Raw genomic sequence first — 12,022 nt, forward strand, 5'->3', positions numbered from 1 at the left:
ACATACAGCACATTGTGAAGAGCCAAGGTCTTCCCTGAAGTCAGCTTCAGAACCACTTTGCCCTTTCCAAGTACCTCAGAGCTGCTTGAATTTCCCATGTAGACTTGTTCACCTTCCTTTGCATCTTCCATACTGACAAACAGGTCCTTGTTAGCACAGAAGTGCTTAGATGCACCAGTGTCCACGATCCATTCACTGTTGTTCTCAACCAGGTTGACTTCAGAAACAACTTCAACAATGACATCTTCATCCTCATTCTCAACCAGATGAGCATGACCCTTGATTCCTCCACTCGATTTCAGATTTTTCTTCTTCTTGTTTTTGCATTGTGAAGCAAAGTGCCCCACTTCACCACACGACCAACACTTGACAGTGACTTTCTTCCCAATCTTGCCCTTAGCTTGGAGATTTCCCTTCTTCTCAGAGCTCCCCTTCTTGGCACGATTATCACTTCTTTTCTTGTCAGAGTCAGCACCAGATTCAACAAGGTTAGCCTTGATTGCTAACACATTCTTAGGCTTAGAGGAAACATCCTTAAGCCTGTTGGCTTCCTCAATCTTCATGTGGCTCACAAGTTCTTCTAGGGTTAGATCCCTCTTTTTATGCTTGAGGTGATTTCTATAATCAGACCAGGAATCAGGTAATTTTTCAATCAAAACATTAGCCTGAAGGATTTCACACATCTTCATACCCTGAGCAAGAATTTCAGCAACATAATTTTCATACACTTGGACTTGGTCCATAATAGGCTTTGTATCAACCAGTTTGAAATTCAACCAATTTCCAGTCACATACTTCTTTTTCCCAGCATCATCAGCACCATATTTCTTCTCTAAAGACTCCCACATCTCCTTAGCAGATTTCATATTAACATATAAATCAAAGATGTTGTTTTTCATGCTGTTCAAAAGATGACCTCTAACAAATTTATTATCACGATCAAATTTCTTGATTTCAGATTCATTAGCAATAATAGTAGTGATCCTTTGACTAGAGCTAGATTCTTTATTCCCAGGAGCAGGAGTACTAGGAATTTCAATCATGGTATTGGTTTGCTCAATGGGTTTTGGAGCATCCCTAAACAAAACATAATCAATTTCTACTTGTTCAAAAGCAATCAACATCCTTTGTGACCATCTCTTATAATTAGTTCCATCAAGAGACTCAACCTTAGACAGATCTAGGTATAGACGAGTTTGAGAATTGCTAGTCATGATATCAACAGAATAAATCAAATTATTTCGCTTCTAAATTGTTGGTAAAATAACTGTTGAAATCAATAACAAACAAAAAAAAGATTAGAACTTTCCTGGATTGAAGATCCCAAACTCAAAGTCGCGCCGTGGAACAAAATCCACTGCCTTAGAAGCGAAATACGCCACCACCGGTACAAGTTTCCTAGTGACGCACGCCCCCCAAGTTTAACGCAACTCTCTCCGTAATCCGTGCACCCGAACTCGAAGAGTGGAATTGCTCAAGAACTGTTCAGATCTCAAAAGGTAGGTTTGTGTTTTCGGCTAGAAAGTGAATGAATCTCATGAAAAGGCAAGACTCGTATTTATATGAGTCCCGGAAAAGGAAACACGCAAAGCAAACCGACCTAGGAAAAAAGGCGGGCCCGATCAGGCAAGCTGCCGCCCGATCGGGCGCGAGATCGAATTTCTCCAGACGCTGTGTCGCACCCGGTCGGGCGATCTGAAAACCCCATCCCAGGCGAGCCATCGGGCGAAGCCGCCCGATCGGGCTCGTAAAAAACTCGAGTCCGCCGCCCGGTCGGGCGAAGCCCGCCCGATCGGGCGTGAGAGATCTCGTAGAAAAACTCTTGTCCGCCGCCCGGTCGGGCGAAGCCCGCCCGATCGGGCGCGAGAGTTCCCTATTTTTCCTTGACCATCTCCGTCCGAGCCGCCCGATCAGAGCGAGTCATCCGTTTGCATTACCTATTTCCAACAATTATGTCTGGGCAACGTGAGGTTAAAAATAGAGGGGAAGGAGAGAAGTTTGAGGGTTAGGCAAAATTAAAGGGATTGGGGGTTACAATCTTCAATAGAGGTAATTAGAATGGGTTGCACAAGAAGCATTAGCAGCCAGCAAACCCTTGAATTTCTCCCCTTTTACATGACATAGTACAATGGGTCAACATTAGTGAGTAATATAGTTTGGTCAGTCCAACACTCTATTAAATTAATTTGCACGCTTAACTTAAAATTACTATTACGACGAACGAGCACTAAGAAGATCAATACTCAAAATAATATATTATTTTTATTACTTAAATAAGAAAATAAAATTCGTATTAATTTAATGAAAATATTAGTATAAATATACATTTTAAAAATACTTACGTCACAAACAATATGGGGTATGACAGTCACCCCTACTCACAAAAAGTTTCGTCTATATTACTCACTAATGTTGACCCATTGTACTATGTCACGTAAAAAGGGAGAAATTCAAGGGTTTGATGGCTGCTAATGCTTCTTGTGTAACCCTCATTCTAATTACCTCTCTATTGATGATTGTAACCCCCAATCCCTTTAATTTTTCCTAACCCTCAAACTTCTCTCCTTCCCCTCTATTTTAAACCTCATGCTGCCCAGACATGTTATAGACATGTTATATCATTCTTGCTGCATTCTAGTCTCTAAACTCACAAAGTTTCTCACAAAAAAAAAGTCCACAAAGTAATGGATTCCATTGGTGGGCGTTAGGAGTTTCGATCCTTGTTCGTTGGGGCTCGTTTGTACTCAGTTCTTGCACTTTACTTTCAAGGTAACTAGTACTATCTCTTAGACTATATTTCACCTAGTTTAGAATGCATGATTTAGGCCTAAAACAATTGAGAAAGTCGTGTGACGAAAACTAGAATGATCGTTATAGAAACTGATTTTTTTTGGACGAATTGCGAACTATTTTCCAACTGATTTTTGTGCGACCTGTGTGTTTGATGGGATTTCCGTATGCTAGTTTTGATTGTCAAATATCAAGTATTAAGTTCATGCTATAAATCATGATTAAAGATAGACGATTGTTAATTGTTCATGCCTGCCATGTTCTAGCCATGTATGTATATCTTGTTAGAGTATTAGGTGACATTGGATTAGCAGGTTTCATGGGTTTACGTGACTGAAAGAGTTTGACTTTTTTTGGTCTATTTAGATGATAAACTAGTTTGTTGAGTCTTGATTTAAATTGGGTCATGGTGTTATATTGATTAGTGTGAATGGGTAATTCGCAATCGTGAAGTATGGTACTGTTTTGATGATTAATATGTAGCGAAATGTTTCTTGCATTTTTGCGTGGAAATAGTGTGGGTATATAGTACTCTAATCATCACTTAGAATCATGCTAGGGGGCCTGGTTATATAATGTGTTTCACGTATGTAATTTGTACTATGACTAGTGAGAAAATAGGTGAATTTTTGACTTGATAATGTCGTATTGAAATCTGAACTTTTACGTAAGTTGTTGGTTGGGATTAGTTTAGATTATATAATCATGATTCAACCTTGTTATGTCTCTTATTATACTTTATAATACTTGTGTTAATGTGAGGGTCAATGTGTGCAAGTTTGATAATTTTTAAAGCAATAATCTAATTATAATGATTTTTTAAAAGTATGCATTTGCAATTTGTAAAATTGTACAGCATGTATATGTGTGTTTATCATGTGCATATTTCTAATTAAAAGTCTTCTCATGGTGTTGGTAACACACTATTTAAGCTATGCATGTTGCGGTGTTTGATTTGATAATTCTTGAGTATAAGACCATATGTGGCATCTCTACTGATCATTGATAATTTTTGAATTTAAAATTATATTATTTTATCGATTTTTATATTGACTGTAAGTTAGGAGCCATTGGACTGCGAGATTCTAATGGTTAGAACATGCCAACTACTTGGCTGCGGGATTAAAGTAGTATAACCCGGGATAATTGTTGTTGTCCGGGAGGTTTGGAGGTGTAAGACCATATTTGGCTTCTATCCGGCATCGGGAGTTTGGCCATTCTTAGACACAGTCTCCTGTCAGTTGACTGGAGGTTCGCCTGACAAACCTTAGGAAGTGGACTGCGGGCTTCCACTAGCGTTCGATCTTACTTTGGTCAAATTGTTTTTCTATGATATAAATATTATTACTAAACTGTTAAACCTATCTTGCTTGTTTGAATTATTATATGAGCTTTAACAATTATTTTATTCCGTTTCAAGTTTTAATTTACTAAGTAACCCTATTTTCTATTGAATAGTTTCTTTCTAATATCTTTATTTTCTTTTAGTTCATGTCTTGTGACTTTGTTTTCATATTCTTTTTTTCTATGTTCTTACCTTGTCTTGATTCTTGCTATGTGATCTCCTTGTCTTTGGGAGAATTGCTAGTTACTCCCCACTGATTGTGGAACCTAAATGTTATTTCCAGGTGAAGAGTAGCTTCTGTTGAGTCTGGGCTGAGAGCAGAGTGTTTAGATTGTTTCTTATCAGTTTTATAAACTTCCCTATGTTATCTTTATACCATCTTTTTTTGGGGGGGGGGACAATTGGATTTGAGGTTGTTCTGCCTCGTTTGAAGTTTTCTAATGTTTATTGAGTTTTCTTTCTCTTAAAAAAAATTTATATCACCTTTTCAGTTGTTTCCTTTATTTTTTTTTTTGTAACCTTAAGAGTGACATTACCGTCTCGACGTTATTTCCGCTAACGTCTCGCTTTCTGTTTTAGACGGGGTGTTACATCTTCCTTTTAGGGATCTCATAAGCTAAGATACTCCATAGTTAAGCGTGCTTGGATGGGAGTAGTCTTGGGATGGGTGATATCCTGGGAAGTTTTCTCGGGGTGCGCATGAGTGAGGACAAAATGCGCCGGAAGGACTTGTGTTGGTTTGTGGGGACAGATGTTGGCCCTTGATGCGCATTTCGTGACAATAGGCCCCTCCCTAATTTATTTGAGGTCGGGGTGTTACAAATGGTATCAGAGCAACCCTACGACCGCGTGCTGACCATGGATAATTAATCATATGTCATTCGTCTAGCGGGGGAGAATTTTGGGGCCATATGGCCATTGCCAGACTGGATGTAACATTTTGGCTACCCAGTTGCCGTTAGGCGTAATACTAGAGTCCTTAACTTTCCAGGAACAATGAGGGCATTGTCGTTCTCAAGTGGGGGAGTATGTAATACCCATCATGATTGCTTTAAAAGGATTTGATATACTACTCATATCAACAAGGTGCATCTTCCTTTTTGGGAGCTCATAAGCTAAGATACTCCATATTTAAGCGTGCTTGGATGGGAGTAGTCTTGGGATGGGTGACATCCTGGGAAGTTTTCTCGGGGTGCGCATGAGTGAGGACAAAATGCGCCGGAAGGACTTGTGTTGGTTTGTGGGGACAGATGTTGGCCCTTAATGCGCATTTCGTGACAATAGGCCCCTCCCTAATTTGTTTGGGGTTGAGGTGTTACAATTCCGATTATTGAACAGGTTCTTATTAAAATCAATGCCATGAATTAGTTGTATCCTTTTCAACTAATCTAGCTATGTATGCATATACATTTCCATATTTACTAGTTTATTTTCTCCTTGAAAACTTATTTGCAATTGATGGGTCTTTACCCTTCATGCAAATTAGTTAAGTTTCAAACATGATTTTTAAACATGGAGTCTATTTCGGATTTTATGTTCTCTAACCATTCAGAATTTTGATTGGTAGTAGCTATCTTACAAGACATTATTCCCTTGTCATTTAATAGTAGCTATCTTCCAACTAACCTCTACCCCACCAAATTGAAGGATTTATGTCTTCGTCGTGTGCAATTACTAGATATATAAATGGATCAAATTATGGAGATAATTAAGTTCGGACTTTTGGGTCGACCAATCTAGTATTGGTGGACGACTCGTTCGAAGCTCGTGGACTAAGTAGAGGAGCAACGCTTGGGACTCTATTCTCTCCTTGATTTGTCAATTAAATTGCTACGTGGAATTCACGCTTCAAAGGTATGATTATGTGTCTTGTGTGTTATGCATGTGATCTTGGGATTAGGTGCTTGATTGAATGTGATTCATGATTTTCCGCTGCGTAGTACCTATAAACTCCTACAGTGGTTTCAGCTAGCCTCTTGCATTAACACGCTTGATCATATTAATACGATTAATTTGAAGTCCATGTTAATTTTATAATCAATTAAGAGGGATAAATTAATTTAATTATGGTTCAATTGTTATATTTAATGTGATTAAACTTTTGGATTTAATTAAATGTGATTTAATTATGCTCAAATAACCATGAAGAGGACCGAATTAAGCCCTAGGGTATTCAAACTTTTCGAACCCTAGAACCCTAGTTTTTTATTTTCGAAAAACCCTAACCCTAATTTTCAAATTTTTCGAAATTCATAGCCCTAAAATATGATTTTTGTGCTTGATTTTGATTTAATTCGAATGGTTTATGTTTCATAATTTTAATCGGATTGATTCATGCATAAAAAAAATGTTTTGTGTATGATCATCGACTTAATTTTAAGAGTTAGAATTAAATTGAGATTAATTTTATGATGAACCCTAATTTTAAAGTTGAATGTTGATTTAATTTTATTTTTTAGACTGATTTGATTTAATTTTATTAAAGTTATTTTAATTAAATTAAAACACAAAAAAAAATCAGTTTTAAGGTTGGCAACCGCGGCTGGGTGGCGCAGCCACGACAGTTGTCGACCAGGTGGCAGTCCTAGAGGGAGGGGAAGGGAGGGCGACGGTCTTGGGTGGCTGGGCAGCAGCTGTGCAAGCGTTGCACGCTGCTGCCGTGGCTGCCACTACTATAGGGTGTTGCTGCGAAGCAGCCAGCCACCGTGGCTAGCCTCGGCTAGCCAACCACGGTGGCCAGCACCGTGTAGTCACGGTTTTCAAAAAAAAAAAATCTGTTTTTGAAAAATATTTCAAGATAATTACAAAATTATTTTGGGATAAAATCGGTTTTATTTTGGATAAAATCTTATGTTTTGGGATAAAATCAAATATTCAAAAGTTGTTATATTTGATATTATCCATATTTAAAGTTGTCAAATTGGTAATTATCCATAATTAAAGTGGTTAATTTTTGATAAAATTAATTAGGATATTCTGAGCATATTCCAAAAGGATAATAATTGATCTAAATAATGTGATTATCCCATAATTAGATTAGGATATAATTGATTTTTTAATTGGCTAGTAATTAGGATAGAATCTCCTAAAGTTGTTAGGATAATCATGGAAGATTAAATATGATTTATCTTTCTAGATTAAAATAAGATTTGATTCTATCTCATGCCTAAATTAAAATATATGATATTTTATAATTGGTCATGATTGATATTATCTAATTATGATTTAAAATATAAGATATTTTAGGAAATGCGTTACCTTAATTATGAACATTCGATGTTTTAGTTTAGACAAGCATGTTGAGTGATTTATTATATGTCACTTTTATAATACTACGTATATGATATTATGTTGTTGTATACATAAGGCTAGTGTGGCCCATAGATTCTAAAATACGATCTGCGCATCGTGATGTATTTTTGTAATCTAAATACGGTCTGCGTACCGTTAAGTATTTTTGTAACTTTTATTTAAAGTAAATAGATTAGTTATTTAAATAGTGTTAGTCCAAAGAAGCCCATGAAGTGAAGGCCCAAAGGAGCAAGGTGGATGGAGATCCATGATGATTCAAGTGGGAGCTTTTCATTTCTAGTTTTCTTAGGACTAAGGGGCCATACTATGTCATGTTTTATTGTATTAGTAGATTATGCATGATTAGATTTTATTTATGTTGATTGATGATGAGCTAGAGCTCACTAAATAATCACAACATAAATGAATCTAGGTCTAGTAATATTGAGATTGCTTTTCCAATTAGATACCCAACAATCCTTGAATAGTGAGTGATGGGTCGGCCTCCGCATAGTGTCACTTGTTATTTTAGGTATTGTGGGGTGGATCACATTCTGCAAATTTAATTGGTTATGCTCAACAAGGTTACCTAAAGCGTTTAGAACCTTGAAGCAAAGGGTAATAATTATACATGTGATGGTTAATTATTCAACCAATAGTTACAAGAGTTGTAATCAGTAAAGAGTTTACTTACCTTGAAAATATAATGCTTGATGGTAGGGCCTCAATTCGGTCAACTATTACACAAATAAAGGATCTTGGAATCACTTAAAAAAATTCAATTGGGATCAATTAATGTTGAATAAAGTGCTTTAAAGTTAGCTAATTAATTCGTATATGGTTCTTTAATGTTAAATTAAACATAATTATTAAACTTTGCCTTATTTTGACATAGATGGGTAGCTGTAATCACAATGACACCAACATTTATAATATTCGACCATTCCTTGAGAAGGATAGGTTGACAGGAGAAAACTTTTCTACTTGGGAAAGAATGTTAAGACTTTTTCTGAAATTTGAAGGTAGAAAGGATGTCATTGACACCCCATTGCCAGGACCTCTGCCAGAAACTGCAACTGTGGCAGAAGTCAAGAAGCACAAGGAAGCTCATGATAGAGCTGTGCCTATCACTTACTTAATGATTGCTACCATGGAACCTAGTCTTCAAATGCGTTTTGAGGATCAGGATGCGCACACAATCATGTAAGAACTCCTAAAGTTGAAAGGTACGAGCTCCATCGTGAGATTCTGGATTGTAGGATGGAGAAGGGTGCCACAGTTCATGATCATGTTTTCAAAATGATCGGCCTTATTCACAGTATGGAGAAACTGGGGCACCCATAAAGTGATGAAATGGCAACAGACATCATTCTCCACTCACTTCCAGAAAGTTTCAACTAGATTATCATGAACTTTAACATGACTGCGACTGCAAAGACTATGAATCAATTACACGCAATGTTGGCTGGTGCTGAAAAGCAAATCCCTAAGGAACCTAAGAAGGAAGTTCTTATGATTTAAAAGGGAAAGGGGTTCAAGAAAAAGGGGAAAAAGGCTAGTGCCAAGAGCAAGGGCAAGCAAGTTGCCAAGGCTTCTGAGAAGCCTAAGGCGAGTCCAAAACCCAAGGTTGAAAGTGAAAGTGAATGCTTTTACTGCAAGAAGAAGGGGCATTGGAAACGCAATTGCCAGAAATACCTTGACTTCCTCAAGAAGAATGGAGCAATGTTGGTTGGTGCTGAAAAGAAAATCCCTAAGGAACCTAAGAAGGAAGTTCTTATGATTTAAAAGGGAAAGGGGTTCAAGAAAAAGGGGCAAAAGGCTAGTGCCAAGAGCAAGGGCAAGCAAGTTGCCAAGGCTCCTGAGAAGCCTAAGGCGAGTCCAAAACCCAAGCCTGCAAGTGAAAGTGAATGCTTTTACTGCAAGAAGGGGCATTGGAAACGCAATTGCCAGAAATACCTTGACTTCCTCAAGAAGAATGGAGCATCAACCTCAGGTATTATGTTATAAACTTTTTAACTTTCACTTAGGTATATGATACCAAGTTGCAGTGCTTAACATTATGAATTTTGCGCAGGAACTGCAAACAAGTGAAGCTAGCATGGAAATGGAGCTTAAAGGTGCACTAGAAGTGTTTGAGTGGCTAGAGATAGCTTCATAGTTTTATTTTCTAATTAGTTTATCATGATTCTAGAACAATATCCAGTTTTTGATGAGACAATATTTCGGTTTTCTGTTTAAATATTGATTTGGTTTACTTGGCTTGGACAAGTGTTGATCCATGACCAAGGTAAAAAAATTGTTTTCATTCTTCTAAATATGAGTTATTTTGTCTTATGACATTGATATAAGTAGATCACAAAAGCAAAATTAGATGATTTAAATTAAACTTACTTATAACAAATTAAGGTTCGGTCACATAAACAATTTTGCACATCCAAAATTGCATTGGATGGACTCTTATTCTAAATTGATTATGAATCACTTGAGAATTAGATGTCATGCTTGATAAGGTGAGATGAGCAAGTCGCCTTTTAGTTGAAAGGGTGAAAGAGCTAAAATGACCTTTTGGAACACAAACATATGATGTGTGTGGATCATAAGTTCAAGAATTAGCAAAGAGATTTAACTATTTCATTGCTTTTACTAACGATTAAAGTAACTATATTGATAATTACTTAATGAAGTAAAGCTTGAAATCATTTAAATGTTCAAAATTCCAAAATGAAATGTAAAATCAATTTGACTTCAATAATTAACACTAAAATATGATTGTTGTGATAAATATTTAACTCAAACCAATGATCATCTAAAAAGGGAATTGTTGAATTAATTCACAATCTAGAAACATTAAAATTAAAATGTATGTTTAAAAGGAAGGAAACAAACTTTGCTTGCCATAGTTCGATCCCAGATTAGCTTTAATGATTTACAAATATGTTTTTGAGGACATATACTACAACAACAATTGTGAATATACTAAACAAGAAACTTAACCAAAGCAGTAGAAAAGATGTCATAAGATTTATGAACTGGAAATGTTCCAAAGTTATCTTTTCCAAACTGGATTAAGGGTCATGAAATCAATGTAAAATGTTTAAAAAGATAAAATAATGCACCCTAAATCAGACAAACAGTTCTTCATGGGTTTTCTCATGGAAACTAAGAGGTATTATTCCTACAATCGTGTAGATAACAAAATGTTTGTTGCTCGCGATAAGTGTCTTTATAGAAAGAAATTTCCTCCTACAAAGCCAAGTGGGAGTAAAGTTAAATCTCGATGAGATTCGAGACGATCAACAAATGGATGTGGATAACACTACATTAGAGACGAAGGCATATGAAATCAGCTAATTTGATAAGCCATGTGTCGAAGCAAGCTAATTCCACTAGCGAGGCTTCAATCGTCCCACTTGAATGAAAGGCTTCAAAGAGTTGAAGAAAATAATTCTATTGTTGCTAATACCTATCGTAGGTTACTTAGGATCAAAACAAACAGTTTGTTGAAATTCTGAGAAAAGGTGGATTCTAAAATTTTCCTATTAGAATGGTTGGAATCCACGCCCTACAAGCAAGCTTTGGATTAGTGCCAACTCAGAAAATGGCTTAAAGCCATGAAATCCATAATGGACTCCATGTCTGTAAAGATGTGCTAGTCCATGATAGTCTTACAAATAGGCCAAACTTATTAGATGCATAAGCCTATTTGGATTCTTCTAGTGATTGCTGATTTCGATTAAGAATTTTAGCATTGGAGATCAAAATCACCTTCATGAAATGTTCTTGATGGATGGTATGTATATGATATAACCTAAGAATTTTGAAATCCAAAAATCCTATAAAGTTTTGCAAACTTCAGAAATTCATTTAATGGATTGAAGTAAGCATCAGGGAGTTGGAATATTCATTTCGATTAGACAATCAAAGCAGTTTGATTTCCTCACAGAACGAAAAGGAATCTTGTAGAGACAAGAAGTTTAGTGGGATCAATTGGTCTTCTTGGTCATGTATGTAGATGACATACAATTCATATGAAATTACATATCAATGCTTGAATCAGTCAAGCAGTGGTTAAGGAGTTGTTTCTATATGAGAGACTTAGGAGATGTTGAGTACATATTGGGAATCAAGATCCACGAACTGAATCTTAAAGAATGATTGGAATGAATCGTGAGACTTATGTTAATAAGGATCTTGACAAGTTCATGATGCAAGACTCTAAGAGGGGATGTCTTCCTATGTTTCATGGTAGTACGCTCAATAAAACTCGATGCCTTCAAAAGCTAATAGAGTTAAGTTGTATGGATAGTGTACCTCATGCTTTTGCAAAAGGGTCCATCATATGTGCCATGATATGTACAAAGCAAGATGTTACATATGACTTGTGCATATGTAGCAGGTTTCAAGCAAATTCTGAATAAGCATACTGAAAGTTGCCAAGAGAAAATCCTTGAGTACTTGAGAAGGACTAAAGGAATGTTTCTAGTTTATGATGGTAAGAGTAAACAAGTTGTCAAAAGGTTATACGGTTGCAAGTTTTCCAAAAAGGTAAGATGATTCTTGATGTTGATCTAGATGCATATTTATGTCTGGATGGTG

This window comes from Chenopodium album, chromosome 7 (genome assembly GCF_948465745.1).
Source record: "Chenopodium album chromosome 7, dcCheAlbu1.1, whole genome shotgun sequence".
Taxonomy (NCBI): Eukaryota; Viridiplantae; Streptophyta; class Magnoliopsida; order Caryophyllales; family Amaranthaceae; genus Chenopodium; species Chenopodium album.